A 19,343-nucleotide genomic window follows, 5' to 3' on the forward strand; every position below is an offset into this window, starting at 1 on the left:
CGCACAGTGTGACGGCAAAAAAGGCGCTGCGTTTTCTCCGTGTCCCTGTCCACACATAAATGCAAAAACGGAGTTTTCAAAAATATCCTGGCAAGCGTTTTTAGTTTTTCAGTGACCGAAAACGCCGTTTAAGTGTGGACGAAAGGTGCAAACGCATAGAAAAATCTCCATTTTCAAAAGTACGTGTGGACATAGCCCAAGAATAATAAGAACTCCTAATATGTAGACTTTAATTTTTAAGAACTGTTTAACAAAGGCTTGTTTTTGCCAACCTAAATCTGCAGCACAGTTTAAATTCTCACTTTGTGGGAAATTAATGAAATAAACAACAGCCCACCTTCACATAAATAAAATATGGCAGTATATTATTATTAGTATGGTACATAGATATTTATTTTAAAACTACAGCATATTTAATGATACTATGTGCAGTTGGTAATATTTTAGGAAGTAGAATTTGAATGCAGACCACCTCAAATATTAAAGCCTTAAAAATATGTCGTGCAGTTTTTCATGTATGAGTGTTTTGCAATCTTAAATGAGATGTAGACCAAAGAAAACAGAGGAGAGTTGTTGTTTGTATTCCAGCTGTAGTAAACAAAGAAGTTTAGTGAATCTTTTTGACAACAGAGAGTGATGCAGTATTGATGCTGATTTGAGTTTTCTGATCCTGTATTTTTGTTCTTTGTCTTTTGTTACACAGAGTGAACTAGAAGCTTGGTTTTGCCTTTGCTGGTAAGTAAACAGTGATTGTAACTGAAGCAATATGAAATTGGGATTGTGTAACATTTTTAGCAATTTATATACAATAGTTTGGCTTTTTGTGATATCTTGCCATTTGCTCATGGGCAAAAACACATTTAGGATTTATAAGCAGTAAAGCCCCCCCCCCCCCCCCCCCCCCCCCCACTAGATCTCTGAGTGTCCCTAAAAATGTCCCTGAAGTTTAATAGGCCATTTATGTCTAATTTTAAAGGCTTATCAAAGCATTTCTGTAGTAATTATTGTTTTTATTACACATGTTAAGGCCATTTGAGACTCTGCAATTAAATTTTGCCCTCTTTAGACTAAAGTGAGTTCATTTTGTCTGAGGTACAGTGCTGGGAAAAGTCTTTCTTCCTTGCAGATTTATTTTGTTCATGCTTTTTTGTCACATGTTTCAAATCATCTAACAGGGATGATATGAATAAATACAAAAAAGCATTTTAAAGTGATGATTTCACGTATGAAGCAGAGAAAACCAAACCAGAGCTATCTGTTCTAATGTGAGAACATGCTGGTCTCTAATACCCAGCTGTGGAAGTCCTGATACGAAGAACTACCATCAAGCATTTATAGTATCAAGTATTATTTGTGATTGTTGCACGCTTTGAAACTGTGATGTTATCATTTGATCAAGTGTGCAGTGCGAGCAAATCCTTGCTTGTGGTATCTGATGTGTTATGTAATAGCACCAAAGTATTAGAGCTTTACGTTAATGGGGAATTTCTGTGGCTTATTGCAGATTGATAAAACGACACATCACCTTAATAAAGACAGAAATCTTTAATAAGGTGCAGAAAGAGAAGATGGGGTGTTTATAGTAAAGCTGTTGTAAACAAAGAATTTAACAGATTTTTTTTCCCACTACAGATTGTGATGCAGTATTGACTCTGATGCTGATTTTAGTTGTCTGATTCTGTATTTTTGTTCTTTTGTTACAGAGTGAAACAGAACTTTGGTTTTGCCTTTGCTGGTAAGTAAGCAGCAATTGTAACTGCAGTAATATGACATTGTCACTGTGTAACATGTTTAGCAACTTACCTAACGTAGTTTGGTTTTTGTGACATTACCATTTATTGATGGGCAAAATCAAATGGTCAGAATTTATACCTTGTAGCAGCAAAGGCCCCACACATGACCTCTGACTGTCCCTGAAGTTTAACAGGCCATTTGTGTCTGATTTTTATGTTTGAACACAAACAACTGTTTTTATACAGTTGTTCATGTTCTCCGTTTGTTTATGGATTTACCTAGCAGACATAACTATGAACGCATTTTAGGTGAGTTAGTGTAAGTGGTAGCTTAAACACTTAAGAGCACCACAGTTGTTGATTTATATCTTCACTCATATTCTGCTTATGTATTACATTAAAGTCAGACCACTATAGAAGTATTTTTGCCTGAGTGAACAGAAGTGGTAGGTTAAACATTTAAGCAATAATAAAAAACTCAGAGGACCAGAGTTGTGAGTAGGCAATGTTGTGTATGTTAAAGCCTGTGTGTAATTTATATACAATAAGTTTAAATCAGTTTCTTAATAATTTGCTTGATACAATGTGTTTAAAATTTTATATAAAAGGGAAATATTGAAAAATACAAAAAGATTCCTGCCAACAGGTACAATGGAAGGACTCTTTATTATAATTTTTGTAATTGCAAAAATGGTGTGCCACTGTTGTTACTATAACATGTCAGAATTTACATGTATTTTAGGATTTACATATTCAGATCAGAACTAAAACCTAATGAGGTTTTCCGTTGATTCTAACAGTTGTGGTTTTTTCACACTTTATTAAGCACTGACTTGTGATAGAAAATGATGGAGCTAAAAAGCCATAATCTGTACCAACAAATATTGGTGCCTCTTTTTTGCACTTCTGTAGTATGCATGCCTTTATTACACATGTTATCACCATGTGAGACTCTGTAACTGAAGTTTGTCCTCTTTAGACTACAGTGAGTTCATAAAGGCTTGAAGAAATTGAGGATTTTACTAGTTATTTCATGTCACAGTAAATTGGATTGTGTGCGAAGAGGTTCAACAGTGTAAGTCATTAAACAGTGATCTGATGTGTTGTTTCCTTTCTCTAGGATACTGATCTGATCGTCGCAAGTCTGGTAAGTAAAGGTTTTGTCTGCGGTACAGTGCTGAGAAAGGTCTTTCTTCCTTGCAGATTTATTTTGTTTATGCTTTTTTCACATGTTTCAAATCATCTAACAAGGATGACCTGGATAAATACAAAAAGCAGTTTTAAAGTGATGATTTCATTTTTGAACCAGAACAACCTGGTCTAATGTAAAAACATGTTGGTCTCTAATACCCAGCTGTGGATGCCCTGATAGCAACAATTACCATCAAGCATTTACAGTAACTGGTAATGACTGGTTTACATCACTGGTTGATTTTGGTCCACTATAATTTCAGAATTGTCATAATTAGATCCAAACAGGACAGGCAAAAAAAGAAAAGAAAAAAGTCTTAATTAAGGCCCAATATAGGGTTTTCAAGTCATGCCAAGTATCTTAATTTCATTAAAGTCCAGACTGATTCGTTTACACCAAGTGTTTTGTTTCATTCATTCAATTGGACTTGCTTGTGTGCTTCAGATCCTAAGTGTGATTAAACTTAAGCCCAGGACCTGATGAGTTGATGTAGGTCCTGAAGTAGTAAAGGAACTCTGGGACATCACAGTAACAGCACCATGTTTGACTTTAATGCTGGTGTTTTTCTCTCACTATAGATGATTCAGTTTAGTGCAGTTAGTCAGCACAGCTCTTGGTTATCATCGAGATATTATTAGGCAACTTGTTTTTGCATGTTCAGCTACAACATCTGGGAGGGTTTCTGTTTTCTGAGGTCTCCAGATCCTTAGTAGTCTCTTTGTAAACCTTTACAGAACTATATGTGTTTGTTTCACATTAGAGCAGCTCACGACTAGCAGTTTAGGGACAATTAAATATTCACATAGGACAGGGGTCTCAAACTCCACTCTTCAAGTGCCGGTGTCCTGAAGCTTTTCCACGTGTCCCTGTTACAAAACACCTGAATAACATTTGTAGGTCATTAGTGAGAGTATAGAATTTGACTGTGTGCTGAAGTGGCATCCCCTAAGACTACTCAAATGTAAGTAATTTAAGTGTTTGGAAAAATGTACTTCTAAAAGTACTTTCATTGCATCATGTTCATTCACTCATGAGCTGCTATAACATGAATCAAATTCCTGAATTACCACCTCAGCATGCAGTCAGGTTCTGTAGAGTTTTGCTAATGACCTACTAATGTTATTCAGGTGTGTTGCAACAGGGACACATAGAAAAGTTTCTGGACACCAGGCCTTAAGGACCAGAGTTTGAGACCACTGGTGGTAGGGCATTGTGGATTTCAAAAGCTTCTTCCCTTAAATCACTGCCTAAAAACTGCTTTTTGTAATTTGTCATAATGACTTGCAAAGTATAGGTGGGATGAAAACATAAACATAAGACATTTTATAGTGGCCTGATATTTTTATCAAGGCTGTTTTTTGAAAATAATCCTGGCCTAATTTACAAAAGATGAACTGTCTGAAAGTCATGTTTGTTTGTTTGTTTGTTTAAGAAATGTGGGAATCTCCAGCAAAGATCTTACATGCACCAGCTCAGATACAGCACTCACTTCTGTTCTTTTTATCATGAAATGATCTACAAAGAAATGATCATCATACTAAATTTTGCTAATTAGGCCTTTATATCAGCTATGATAAGTTTATTATAGATTTAGTGTAGTGCTTATTGCTGTGCATCAAACATGCCCCAAATGTGACTGAAATATGTAGAAACTAGCTGTCTCCAAATTTCTCATTTTGCCAAAATTCATACAGAGTGACCTGAAACTGTGCTGTAACCTCAGTGTGTTGGTTTTGTTGGACCATTTAATATTTACAGTAAGTTACTGTAGCAGCACGTCTTAGTTTGAGTTTATAGACTTAGTTTATTGTTTTAATAGAATGTAAAAATGTCCTTATAACAGTTCCACCATCATTTGTTAAACATTGTCATTCTGTTCAGTCCAATAATTTACTGTAGAAGTCTTTAGTATTTAAAGCCCTACATGTATTGTATTTTTGAGATTATAAGGCATAATGTCAATAAACAAGCCTGTTTTTAAGGCAGATTAAGCCAAACAAACAGTCAGATAAGTCAAACTTTATTCAAGTCATTCACAAACAACTCTCAACACTGTTCAGTTGTAACACATAAAATACAGAACAATACACTCACTTTTTCAGTTCATTCCTCATCCACAAATCCATCAAACTCTTCATGGGTTGATCAGTTTGAAATCTGCTTCATAAGCATGTCTCTTAGCACGTGCCAGGTCCTTGTACACACACCATAATGTTATGTTGAAGCACCGTACGAATTACTCTGCGAGGGTCCTGACTATGGTAGCCATAATGCTCTGACAATACATCAAGCAGCGCAGCTTTGTAGCTTACGAAGTCTTACTAAAATATTTGACAGAATTTTGAGCGCTGTGTACCACAGAAATCCCGTTTGAGGTCAGTAAGCATAACCAGAATCGATACGCTAGGCACATTGTATGTTTTTGAGATAATGACAGGATTTTAGGTATGCCATATAGTCTGAAGAATATGGTAAATCCAAGCATGTTGGAAATATGACTAATTCCATGCCTTTTGTGTCTTACAGGTGACCTGCTGCAGAAGATCCTCTCTCTCTCTCTATCATTATAAGCAATTCTGTCTATCCTATCACTCTCCCAACTCTATCTAATTTGAAAGCCATTCTATCTTGTATCCCTCTATCCCTACTGCTCTATCTAATTTGAAAGCCATTCTATCTTGTATCCCTCTATCTCTACTGCTCTATCTAATTTGAAAGCCATTCCATCTTGTATCCCTCTATCTCTACTGCTCTATCTAATTTGAGAATCCAAGTTTTGAGAATCTTTTCAGAATCCAATTTTCAGAAATCCAAGTTACCAGAACTTGATCTATCTGTTACAGAATTCTGAGAGATCTCTGCTCTCACTGCTCTTTCTTTCCTGTCATTAAGCTCTCTCACATTCAGTCATTTTGCTTTAAATTACAAGTTGAATATACAGTAGTAGAATTACAGTACAGTAGAACTTATAGTAGAAACTACTTACACAGCCCTACATTTGTCATTTTAATTTTCCATTAGACTTTAGTTTGGACTGCTAGTTTGGCTTACTTTGATCAATTGTATAAAATATCACCTTTTTATAAGTTCATTTGTAATAAGATAATCTGGTTATTTTGTAATACATACATTCAGATAAATAATAAATCAGATCCAGTCTGTTAGTCTGTTTCATTGGCTATAACATTTGACTGCAAGTTTATAGTATTATTATTTAAGGACAAACCCATTTTCTCACTCAGTGTAAGTATTCAGTCAGTATTGTCATCGAGAAGTGCCTGAGGACCCAGACTTCCTGTTTCCTGACTGCTGCAGAACATCCAGCTGAAGAAACCCCGTTTCTAAAAGAGCTACAATAAAACGGACCAAATTGTTTCCAGAGAACTTTGAATTTCCTTTATTTTGAGTTTGGAGTACAAATCAGCTTTTTAACATCTATTCATATATTCATAAAAACATTTTATAGTATAATAGTACATTTCTCAGATTTAACAGTAACTTAAGGAGTTATAAGTTTTTCTGTGTTTCAAGGTTCAGTTTTGTTTATATTTGTGTATAACCACATATAAGCTCCAGATTGTACTTCAGCAAAATGCCAAGAAAAAGTCAAAGGTCGCAGTCCCAGAAGCTTAGATGGCAAAAGCAGAAAGAACAGGTGAATGTTTCTCAGAGCAGTGAGCAGGTAAAGGTGTGTGTTTCAGCTTTTCCCAGCACAGAAGTGCAGAGCAGTGTTCAGACAGCCACAGTGTCTTATGCAGATGTGGTAAAGAGAAGTGTTCCCTCAGTGTCTGTCCCAGAGCCTGGAGTTATGCAGGTAATCCAGACTAAACCCCAGCTAACTGTACACAAACAGCATGATGGAGAGACAGCCACAGTGTCTTATGCAGATGTGGTAAAAAGAAGTGTTCCCTCAGTGTCTGTCCCAGAGCCTGAAGTTATGCAGGTAATCCAGACTAAACCCCAGCTAACTGTACAAACACAGCATGATGGACAAGCTCCAGGACAGTCTCATGTACAGGTTACAAACAGTGAAAGTCCACGAGTGAGTAGCGTCTGTGCTTCCCGAAGCCAGGCCGCTCCTAGGTATGGAAAGTACCGGAATCAGCAATGCATGGCTAACAGTTTGGTTTTCCTGTCATTCTTACACGAGGATGAATTTATTACCAGAGCAGATCTAAACCGTGTGTTGGACAAAGGCCATGCCGTCTATTCAGATGCCAGACTGAGGTTTGTGAACAGTGTGTTTCTAGCCTGCGATGAACTTCCCTCAGTTGTTACCAGCCGCACACACGAGTATCAAGTCGACATGTCTCAGTTTGCTCATTACGGCACATTTGATGGTACAGATCACTTTCCGAGCCTTGAACAGGGATTACAGTGTTTGGCTTCAGACGTTCGCTATGCTTTGCTAGTCATGGGAGGAACAGTCATCGCTGTTAGCAGGCTGAATTCAGGTGAATATGCATATTTTGACCCTCACCCACGTAAGTCTACTGGTATGCCATTGTCGCTAAGTGTAAGTGGTGGAACTGCAGTTATGTTGAAATTCACACGTCTTAATGACATGATTGACAGGATCAAACGTTTGTACAGAATGTTTAGCATCGCACCAAGCTGTACTTATGAACTACAGCCCATCGAGTTTCACAGTGAAAACGCTGCTGACCAAAGAGATGCTAATCAAACCACCGAATACAGACAAACAGCTACAACTGTTACAGCACCAGCTTTAAATGAAGCCGTTCATGAAATAAACTCCCAAAGATCTACTGACCAGACACAGAAGGCTGTGAGAGACACTTTAACGACTGAAGTGACATCATCCAGAGTGGATTATTCAAATGAGACAGCTGCTACTGAAAACAACCATCTTCCTTCTGAGTATTTAGAAAAAGAAACATCTGCATCTTCTGTAAGAGACACTCAGGTAACATCAGATTCTGTTCCTCAGAATGATTCAAACAGTGCCTCCAGTTCAACTAAGATAACAGAGGAACTCTCAGATAAACTGCTGAAATATAGTAAACATGAAAGGCAAAAAATGAGGAGAAGATTATTGACCCAACAAAAGCTACCACAGAGAAAGGAAAATCAGAAGACGAAAGAAAGGCAGATGTACAGGTTTGATGAAAGCTTCAAGACAAAGAAAAAAAACTCAACTAAGAAGTGTAATGATCCTGATCACAGACAGAAAAAGAGCATGTACAAAAATGAACTGTATAAATTAAATGCTACCTATAAGGAGAAACAGAGAGAACATTTTAGAAAGATGTATAGAGAAAGTGCTAAAATTAGAGAGAGAAAAAGAGAATGTGTCATAAGGACATATAAAGACAATCCCCTATTCAGAGAAAAGCAGAAGGAACGTATAACAAGAACATATAGAGAGTCTCCCATATTCAGAGAAAAGCAGAAGGAACGTGTAACAAGAACATATAGAGAGTCTCCCATATTCAGAGAAAAGCAGAAGGAACGTGTAACAAGAACATATAGAGAGTCTCCCATATTCAGAGAAAAGCAGAAGGAACGTGTAACAAGAACATATAGAGAGTCTCCCATATTCAGAGATAAGCAGAAAGAGCGTATAAGAAGAATATACAGAACTTGTGCTGAATTCAGAGAAAAACATAAAGCTTACATGAGGTCATATGTATATAACCTATATAAAGAAAGTGAAGAATTTAAAAAGAAAAAACTATCTTACATGACTAAGCGTTATGGAGAAGAGAGACGATTTCAGCAACAACACAAGGACAATATGAGAGAACGAATGAGAGTAAAATATTGGAATGGTTTTTCTTTCAGACAGATGCATAATATCAGATGTGCAATGAATATAAAACGGAAATATCGCCAGATGCATCGACCAGCTGAGACTTTACAGTGTCATCCAGAGAACACTTTAATGAATGAGGCCATATCTCGTTTCAGATCAAACATTAAGTCAGCACCATCTTATGTTTGTACTGTTTGTCTAAAAGCTTCTTTTCCTAATCAGGTGAAAATCTGCAAAAGACAAAATTACTCAAAACACCAGACTGTAGCTCATCAGTGTCTAACTGGTAAATATGTTCATGTGTGTGATGAAGCATGTCATGATCACTGCAGCTTTCCTGTTGAGAGAAAAAAAGAGTATATCTGTCACACATGTCACAGTTCCCTCAAAAGTGGATGCATGCCCAGGCTTGCTGCTGTTAATGGTTTAGAACTGCAGGATATTCCAGCTGAACTGTGTGATCTCAACATTCTGGAGAGACATCTGATTGCCAAATGCATACCATTTGCTAAGATTATTCCTCTTCCAAAGGGGAGACAGAGACTTATACGTGGTAATGTGGTATGTGTACCATCTGAGGTCCAACAAACAGTTGACAGTTTACCGAGGATCAGAAGCCAATCACAGATCATGAGGATAAAGCTGAAAAGACGACTGTGCTACAAAGGCCATCAGCTGTTCCAGACTGTCACCTGGTCTAAACTCATTCAAGCTCTGCGTAAACTGAAACAAATTCATCCACAGTACACAGATATTATTATCAGAGATGATGCATTGCTTTGTGATCCAACGTTACCTGATGATGACAGCAGTGATGAAGCCAGCATGGCAAGTGATGATTATAATGAAGCAGATTTAATGGAAATTGACAACTATGAAAAAGATGCCCTTTTGTGCGAAAGTGAGTCTCAAAGTGACCAAGATATTAATATGCAATCCTGTGATGAACAACCAGAGGAACAAAATCCAGATGAACCAGAAAGTGATTTGAGCAATGGAGGTTTTGCTCTAGAAAGTTGTCTGCAGCCTGTAGACATTTCAGAAGAGATTCTCTGTTTCACTGATAACACATATTGTGTGGCTCCTGCAGAAAGAAACAATCCTGTTAGCTTCTTCAGAACTCCTCATTTGGAAGCCATGGCATTTCCTGTGCAGTTTCCTACTGGTCAGAATACACTGGATGAAAAGAGACGTCTCAAGCTCACACCAAGTGCTTACTTCAAGTCAAGGCTTTTCAACATTGATGCAAGATTTGCTAAAGACACAAATTACTTGTTTTTCTCACAGTTTGTCACTGAAATACATTTGGCTAATTCCAGCATGACAATACAGCTAAGGAAAGGTAAAACTATGACCAAAGATGGACGCAAAATCACATCAGGAATGTTACAAAGTAAGACAGAAGTAGAGAAGCTGGTAAGAAATAAAGATGCAATCAGATTTATGCAGCCACTCAGAGGAACTCCAGCTTACTGGCAGAAAACTACCAGAGATCTATTCAGCATGGTTCGCCAAATAGGAACACCTCAGTTCTTTGTCACTTTCTCTGCTGCTGAGATGAGATGGCCTGAAGTGATTCAAGCAATAAAGAGACAGCAAGGTGAAGAGGTTGATTTTGAAGCCCTGGACTGGTCAGAAAAGTGTGAAATTCTAAGATCAAATCCAGTAACCACCATGCGAATGTTTGATAAACGTGTTGAGGCTTTGTTCAGAGATTTGCTTTTTTCTCCTGCACAGCCCCTTGGTGAGATCATTGATTACTTTTACAGAGTTGAGTTCCAGCACAGAGGTAGTCCACATATACACATGTTGCTGTGGATTCGAGAAAAGGTAGAAGCAGATGTGGATGATGACCAAACTGTCTGTGACTTTGTGGACAGATACATCTCAGCTCAACTCCCTGATCCAGAAAAACAACCTGAACTGCACAAAAAAGTCACTGAGCTACAAAAGCACAGCAAAAACCACACAAAGACATGCTTTAAGAGTGTGAACTCTGGTTGTAGATTTGGGTTTCCAAAACCACCAGCCACAAGAACAATGATTGTGAGACAGGATGAGGATTCAGACACTGAAGCTGCAAAAGCCAAACTCAGACCTTTGTTGAACCTGCTGAAGGAACCTGAAGCTGCTTCCCTCACCATAGAGCAGATTCTGTCACGATGCAACTTAACAATGAATGAGTATGAACAATGCCTCCAAGACATAAACAAGAAAACAGCTCTGATTCTGAAACGTGACCCAAATGAGTGTTGGATCAACAATTACAACCCAGACCTGCTTGAAGCCTGGAACTCTAATTTAGATGTCTCATTCATTTTGAATGCCTATTCATGTATAGAATACCTCTGTAAATATATAACAAAGAAAGAATCTGGCCTCTCTGAATACCTGAAGACAGTTATTGACAACTCTGATAAGAACACCGTCAATGAATGTGATGAAATGAGAGCTGTGATGCAAGCTTACTCAAAAAAGAGAGAGATCAGCGCACAGGAGTGTGTGACTCGAGTCTGTGGCCTAAAAATGAAAAAATGTTCCCGCAGTGTTGTATTTGTACCAACAGATGATAACCCAGTAAAAATGAGTCGGCCCATGAGCTTCCTGGAAAGCACAACACACGACAGTTGTAATATTTGGATGACAAGTTTGAGTGATAAATACAAATGCAGACCTGAGACCCCAGAATATGAGGAAATGTCACTGGCTGATTTTGCTGCCTTGTGCAGGTTGGTGAGTGGTCCAAATGAAGGAAAAGATGTGCTTCCTCTTCTAAACCAGCTTGGATTTGTACAAAGGCGAAAAAATGATAAACCAGCTATAATCAGATATTACCACTGTTCACAGGAAAAAGATCCTGAGCAATATTATGGTCGACTGTTGAGACTTTACCTTCCACACAGATCAGAGCAGGAACTGAAACCACAAGGGTTCCAAACCTATCAGTCCTTCTACAACTCAGGTTTTGTACGACTTCCATGTTCAGACCACAGTGAGTCTGTGAAAAGGGTTGTGAAAAGAAATAAAGACAAGTATGAGAAGAACTCTGAGGATATTGAGAGTGCACTGGAAGAGTTTGAACAAAATAGGGATGTTGTGATTGATGAATGGTGTAATCTGGCTCCTGAATCTGAAGTTGTGAGGCTGCAATGCGATGAGAATCTTCCTGAGAGACATTCTGATGATGAGAACGAACAGGAGAATGTTCCCGACTACAGTCGTCAGTCTGATGCTGTAACAAAGATCAGAGCCGTCAGAGAACAACCTGCAGTAGATCCAGCCGTGGTACGTGTAATGTATCAGAATCTGAACCAGAAGCAGGCCTGCGTGTTCTATACTATAAGAGACTGGTGTATTCAGCGAGTTTGTGGTTTGAACCCAGATCCATTTTTCTTCTATATCAACGGTGGTGCAGGAACTGGAAAGTCACATCTGATTAAGTGTATTCATTCTGAAGCATCAAAGATCCTGAGCAGACTGCCTGCTAATGCAGAAGAAGCTGACATATCAAATCCAACTGTTTTACTGACTTCATTTACCGGTACAGCAGCTTTTTCTATCAGTGGCTCTACGTTACATTCTCTACTGAAACTACCCAGGAGTCTGAAACCACCCATTCAAGGACTTGGTAACCAACTGGATGAAGTCAGATCTGAGCTGATGAATGCTGAAATTATTGTTATTGATGAAATTTCAATGGTTTCAAAACCCCTTTTTGCTTATGTGGATGCAAGACTGAAACAAATCAAAGGCACTCAGAGACCTTTTGGTGGAATGTCAGTTTTAGCTGTTGGAGATTTTTACCAGCTGCCACCAGTGCGACAGTCTAAACCTCTCTGTGTTTACGATCCAGAACAGATTGACCTATGGCAGGAGCATTTTCAGATGATCACTCTAACCGAGATCATGCGTCAGAAAGATGATGTGGCCTTTGCAGAGATGCTGAACAGGATTAGAGTCAAAGAAAAGACAGATGAGCTTTCTCAGTGCGACAGAGATTTGTTGTCACAGGCTGTGACTGCACCAGAAGAATGTCCAACTGAGGTCTTACACATTTATGCCACCAACAAGAATGTGGAATCCCACAACACAGATACCCTGAAGAAGCTTCATTCAAACATCATAATCATCAATGCAGACGATTTCCAGAAGGATAAATGTACAGGCAGAATGGAACGAAGAGACAAACCATTTACAGGTGGGCGAAATGATTTACCTGACACTCTGAATGTTGCTGAAGGAGCTCGAGTCATGCTGACCAGAAACTTGGACACACTAAACGGTTTAGTCAACGGTGCTTTTGGTATACTGGTAAAGGTGGTGAGATCTGAAAATGATGGACACATAATTAAACTGGGGCTCAGGATGGACAACCGGCAGCCTATGAGACACAACCGCAGTGCTAATGCAGCATCTGATGATCTGGTTTACATTGAGAGAGCAGAGGAGAGTCTGAAGTTTAAAGGAGCAGTACGCAGACAGTTTCCTGTAAAGCTAGCATTCGCTTGCACAATTCACAAAACTCAGGGTCTTACAACACAGACAGCTGTAGTTTCAATGAAGAACATTTTTGAACCAGGTATGGCTTACGTTGCTCTCAGCAGGGTGACGTCTCTCAGTGGACTCTATTTGCAGGACTTGGATGAGAAAAAGATTTACGCCAATCCCGAGGTAACTGCAGCGCTCCAAACCATGAGACAAGCCAGTGTTGAAGAAATGATGCCTCTTCTTCAGGTCAGAGAAACAGCCAGCAGACTTGACACTCTTACACTGATCCATCACAATACGGAGGGTTTGCCATCTCACATCAGTGACATCAAGAGTCATCATGAAATGTGTTTAGCAGATGTTTTGTGTCTCACTGAGTCTCACCTTCAAGGCTCCTTTGTTGCAGACAGTCTTCATTTGGACGGCTACACCATGTTCAAACGCAACAGACATGTGTCCTACACAAACTTTCCTCACATGGCCAGCAGAAGTGGTGGGGGAGTTGTTGTGTATTTGAGGAATCATTTTCAGGTTCAGGTAAAACAGTATCTGCATAATGTCACTGATCTTGAGTTTTTAGTGTTGAAGGTTCAGGCTCCATTCCCTGCACTCATTGCTGTTGTGTACAGACCCCCTGACTACAGTTTGACACCATTCATGCAAAACCTGGTAAGTCTTTTAGATTCACTTGAAATAATGGACTGTCACCCAATCATTGTGTGTGGAGATTTTAATGAGAACCAGTTGCAGAGTGGAAGAAAACAGATTCTGGAGCAGTTTCAGTCGAGAGGGTATTCACAGCTGATCACTTCTGCCACTACAGACAAGAACACCCTGCTTGACCTCATTTTTATTTCTCAGCCACAGAAATGTCTGTATTCAGGTGTTCTGAGATCATATTACAGTTACCACAACCCTGTCTTTTGTGTCCTGTCCTCGAGCCAATCATGAAGTCGTCTGGTGAGTTTTGAAACAATTACAGATCATGTTTGTTACAGAGTTTACTGATTGTAGAGCATGAAAAAGATTTTTCATTGAAAAAAGGGTCTTCCCTACTCTGTCTGTCAGAAGACCCTTTCTTATTGCAATGTTATTAATCATTTCACCAAATCATTGCTGAACTTCATGCAGAGCAGAGAACATCTGCTATCATGCACCTCTGATCTGAAATGTGCTGCAACATTTATTAAACCAACATCATTTCTTTTATTCTCATGTTTTAAATGACTAAATCTTTTTACTGTGACGTATGTAGCTCAACAAACGAGATCTTCCCCTCCAAGGGCTTGAAAATATGAAATAGTAAATAAATAAATCCCACATAAATGCAGGTATTTATTATGGCTCACATGAATAAATACAGACAATTATATTTTCTTGATTATAGTAGCTTTTGTAGAATCAAAAGTTTTTGTGATGAATGAGGTTTTGCTTATCATGTTTTACAGGTAAAAAATGTCAAAAGTTATAAACTATCTTTAGGCTACCAGAGATGTCTATAATGATACATTATGTAGAGAAAAACATTAGTACAGCTTACAGAATATGTATAAAAACTGATTTAGAAGTAAATGGATAGTTTTCTGAAAGTTCCCGACTACAGTTTAACACCACCCACCCAGATCAGCCCCCAAGTGTCTATGCAATGCTGGTATGGTGTGTGAGTTTGACTTGGCCTTTATCCGGGTGGGTTTGGGTTTGGGTGGATAAAGGCCAAGTCAGAATTCTCTGAGCAGCTGGAAAAAGCTGCTAATAAACAAAGACATCAAAAAGTGTGGGCTTTAGGTGTAGCCCCCGCTTTCTGATGCACTAATTAGACTTAGTAACCGACACCCCATACCAGCATTACATAGACACTTGGGGGCTGAGCTGGGTGGGTGGTGTTATAAGCACGTGTTTTGTTAGATATATTTTTTCAGACACCATCTTCATGAACTGCTGAGCCAAACCTGATCCATCAGTGCTGGACTGCACAGATAACTACATGCCACAAGGAGACTGCTGTGTTATGAATTGCCATACCAGTGTGTCTTCAATGGAGAAGATGACACACCCATCACCTGACCTCCTGCCTGATCTGGAGACCATCATCATGCTACCACACTACACACCTCTGAGACCATCAATGATGACTCATACTGAGGAAACTGTATTTCCTGTCAGAGATGCTCAGTGATCCTCAGAGCAGAGAGAGGTATCATTCTTTATCTTTGATAAAAAAAAATGTCAGTGTTTTTAATTCAATTAATTAATTAAAATCCTGTTTATTGCATAAATAATTCCACACTCAAATGATTATACTTGTTGACACTTTTTGAGTTTTAATTCACATTATGGATTACAAATCTATGCTTTTTCTACTCTGTCTCTCTGTGCAGGTATTGCTTGTCTTCTGAGTTCTTCCGTGTCCCAACTGAGGCCTTCAAACCTCATTGCAGAGCTCATGTCTTTCCTCACCATCATGTGAGTGTGAGATTGCTCTGGATTCTGGTTATGTGGCCTGCAGCACCTATAAGGTATTTCAATATTGTTCATTGTATAACTTATTTGTAGTTTTTAGGGTTTCTACAGACAAAAAAAATGTTCCTTTTTCTGTATTTTTTAGAACAAGCTCGTCCAGTGTGCCTGCATTCCAGCTTCTTAGACTCTACGCAAGTGGACAGAGTATCAGTGTTTGGCCACTCTTACAGACACTGACTTCTGTCAATTCACTTCTACTGATCGGGCACCTCACTCCAGGAAGACAGAGGGCTGCAAGCCTGTCATCATTTCCAGTGTGGCTTTGTATTCTTGGGGTAGCATCAGATTTTTCCCACAAATATTCAAAGGTAACACTTGTTTTAAGCTTAGTTATTAAATCAAAAGTCTTCCCTTGTGTCATGTCTGTGAAGGTTCTCATGATGTCCTTTGATGTAGTCTCTCTCTTCACTTGCATACCCACTACAGAGGCAGTGGAGACAGTCAGAAAACGACTGCAAGAAGACAGCTCCTTGGAAGACAGGACCAACTTCACACCCGATCAGATGTGCACACTGTTAGACCTCTGCCTCACCACTACATATTTCAAATACAACGAGGGTTTCTACAGACAAAAACATGGCTGTGCCATGGGTTCCCCTGTGTCACCTGTTGTAGCCAACCTTTACATGGAGGAAGTGGAAAGGAAGGCTCTTGGCTCTTTCAAAGGAAGAGTACCCAGCCACTGGTACAGATATGTAGATGACACCTGGGTCAAAATCAAAAGGCAAAAAGTGGAATCCTTCACTGCGCACATCAACGCTGTGGATAAAAACATCAAGTTCACCAGGGAAGACACAAAGGACGACTGTTTGCTTTTCCTGGACTGCGCTGTGCACATTGAAGAGAACGGCAAACTCAACATCGAAGTTTACCGGAAGCCCACACACACGGACCAGTACCTCCTCTTTGACTCCCATCACCCTCTGGAACACAAACTTGGAGTAATTAGGACACACATTTTTTAGAATAAGCTCGTCCAGTGTGCCTGCATTCCAGCTTCACAGAAAAGAACATCAGACACCAGCGAGGGAGGATAAGAAAGACAGACACAACAACATTGTCATCCCCTATGTAGCCGGTGTATCAGAAAAACTCAGGAGAGTTTTCTCCAAATACGACATCCCAGTGTACTTCAGACCCAGTAACACACTCAGACAGAAACTGGTTCACCCGAAAGACAAAACTCCTAAACACAAACTTAACAATGTGGTGTACGCTGTACAGTGCAGCGAGGAATGCCCAGACTTCTACATCGGAGAGACCAAACAGCCACTTCACAAGCACATGGCACAACATAGAAGAGCCACCTCCACGGGACAAGACTCAGCAGTTCATCTGCATCTAAAGGACAAAGGTCAGTCTTTGAGGATGCCAATGTTCACATTTTGGACAGATGGAGGAGTGAAAGAAGCCATTTACGTCCACTGTGAGCGACCATCTTTAAACAGAGGCGGTGGTTTACGACACCAACTGTCTGCCATCTATAATCCAGTTTTGAGTTCCCTCCCCAGACACCGTAACGTCCACTCACATCCTGGGAGTGGGCGTGGGTGATTTCCTGACCTCGGGAAATCACATGATAGGGTGGGGCCAGGTTTCACAATGAGCTCACCCGAAACCCTGGCTGATTGGGACCCACACCCACTTTCACACCTTGGCTCATGTGATTAGGTAGAGGATCATCAGGGGGTTCTTTGTCCCTCTTTGGGGGGAAACTCCCACTGGGTTTAAATCTGGGACTCTCCACCATTGACCCTTAGAACTGAAGAAGCTTCTCGGATGAGAGGTGAAACGTCTTCAAGGAACTCAAAGAAGTCCAGACGCTTTTCTTTCCAAGCTCCTTAGACTTCACTTGTGTTAATTACATTTTATTTGTTGTTGTTTTCTTTTAGATTTATATGCAGTGATTGGATGTGGTGGAGCTTTGTTAACCGTGTGGAAAACATCTGTTTGTGATGATATTTACAATGAGGCTTTAAGGTGACAGTTTCCATGTAATTTCAATCCTCTTACTAAGCAAAAACATGTTTGCAATTAACATATTTTTTCAGTTTTGTCTTTTGGATTTATGGTTAACATTCCTCTGTGACAGCAAATACTAAACTGGTCCAAGTAACCAGCATATCATTGGTCAAAGGCAAAAAGGACCACATGTCACACTAGCAATGAATTTTTGACTGTGTTTGTGTTAGTATAGAGTAGGTCTAACAGTGGTTTTCCACATCTGCTCTAATATATATAGATAATGGGTCAGACATATAAAGTCATTTTGAAAAGTTCATAAAGGTCATTTATATGTGTTCCTCTTTATCATTTTATATCAGGTCACACAGCTGACTTGAGTTTTGATCAGAGTAGAACCATAACATTCATGCTAATGGTTCTACTGTTTACAGTTTATGATGGATTTCACCCTGGTCACAGCACTATGTGAAAACCTGTTAGAGGTAAAGTTAAGCCAATTAATACATCATCATAAGTCACTCTCTAACGCAGGGCAGTGATTATTATTCACTGTAATTTATTCCACAACAATGTTCTTTATTTGATTCTTTAAATATGCACATCGATTGTTTAGCTCTGTGACTCTCCACACCTGAAATATATCACAATGTGGACTTCATTTCGACAGTATTTTGTAGATTGGTACCATATTTATCATCGAATCATCTTGTGCACTTATTAACTAAATGTTGTTTGTTTGTTTTTTTTGTTTGTTTGTTTGGGGGGTTTTTGTTGCCATTTTTACCTTTCACCAACTGTGTAAATTCTGCAATTTTACCTTGGTTTTGTTTCACATCAGTTTATCTGCTGGCTGGTATTCCTGTCTTCCTTCTCTCACCCCAACCGGTCGCAGCAGATGGCCGCCCCTCCCTGAGCCTGGTTCTGCTGGAGGTTTCTTCCTGTTAAAAGGGAGTTTTTCCTTCCCACTGTCGCCAAAGTGCTTGCTCATAGGGGGTCATATGTCATATGATTGTTGGGTTTTTCTCTGTATCTATGAAGCGCCTTAAGGCGACTTTTGTTGTGATTTGTTGCTATATAAATTGAATTGAATTGGTTTTCTTTCTTTTCTAATGTTTCTGGTCATTTTTCACAGTTAAACAAGTAACTTTGAGGTTACGTCATCGTTTTCAGCTGTTATCTGTATACATTTTTTTCCTAATAATTACATTTCTGCAAAATTATAGCAGTTCTGGTAAGTTGTAATATTTCTGCCAAGTTATTAATTTTTTAATAAATTATTACATTTCTGCTAAGTTGTAGCTTCTGGTAAACTACAACATTTCTGCTGAATTGTTATGTTTCTTCTAAGTTATTGCATTTCTGCTAAGTTATTACATTTTTGCTAACTTGATGTTCTTCTGCAAAGTTATTAAAATTTCAACAACTTTTTAAACACTGACTTTGATTTCTTCAGCTTCTTCAGCTATTTTCAACTATTTTCAGCAGACAGCTTCAGCTTTACAGTTTCCTCTAAGTGATTGCAGTTCTGCTAAGTTATTCCATTTTAGCAAAGTTCCTTTGCTTCTGCAAAGTTTTTACAATTTCTGCAACTTTTCAGCTTTTTCAGCTACTTTTTGCATACAGCTTCAGCTTTAAGCATCCACACTGCATTTTCGCAGGAAATGCAAAT

The 19,343-nt window shown here is 39.0% G+C and overlaps 3 long non-coding RNA genes across 3 annotated transcripts; 2 read left to right on the forward strand and 1 right to left on the reverse strand.

Moving 5' to 3' along the window:
* The first annotated feature begins 470 nt into the window (after positions 1–470).
* On the forward strand, positions 471–6,105 carry LOC145423230 (uncharacterized). Its single transcript, XR_013904329.1, has 4 exons — positions 471–735; positions 1,704–1,735; positions 2,854–2,880; positions 5,452–6,105. It is a non-coding gene; the product is annotated as an uncharacterized LOC145423230 (long non-coding RNA).
* Positions 4,930–9,206, reverse strand: LOC145423232 (uncharacterized). Its single transcript, XR_013904331.1, has 2 exons — positions 7,073–9,206; positions 4,930–6,275 (listed from the first exon to the last, which is right to left on the reverse strand). It is a non-coding gene; the product is annotated as an uncharacterized LOC145423232 (long non-coding RNA).
* Positions 9,207–14,860: 5,654 nt separating this feature from the next.
* LOC145423229 (uncharacterized) lies at positions 14,861–19,106 on the forward strand. The gene is made up of 3 exons (XR_013904328.1): positions 14,861–15,383; positions 15,568–15,705; positions 16,675–19,106. It is a non-coding gene; the product is annotated as an uncharacterized LOC145423229 (long non-coding RNA).
* The last annotated feature ends 237 nt before the right edge of the window (positions 19,107–19,343 follow it).

The sequence above is a fragment of the Astatotilapia calliptera genome, chromosome 20, assembly GCF_964374335.1.
Source record: "Astatotilapia calliptera chromosome 20, fAstCal68.1, whole genome shotgun sequence".
Taxonomy (NCBI): domain Eukaryota; kingdom Metazoa; phylum Chordata; class Actinopteri; order Cichliformes; family Cichlidae; genus Astatotilapia; species Astatotilapia calliptera.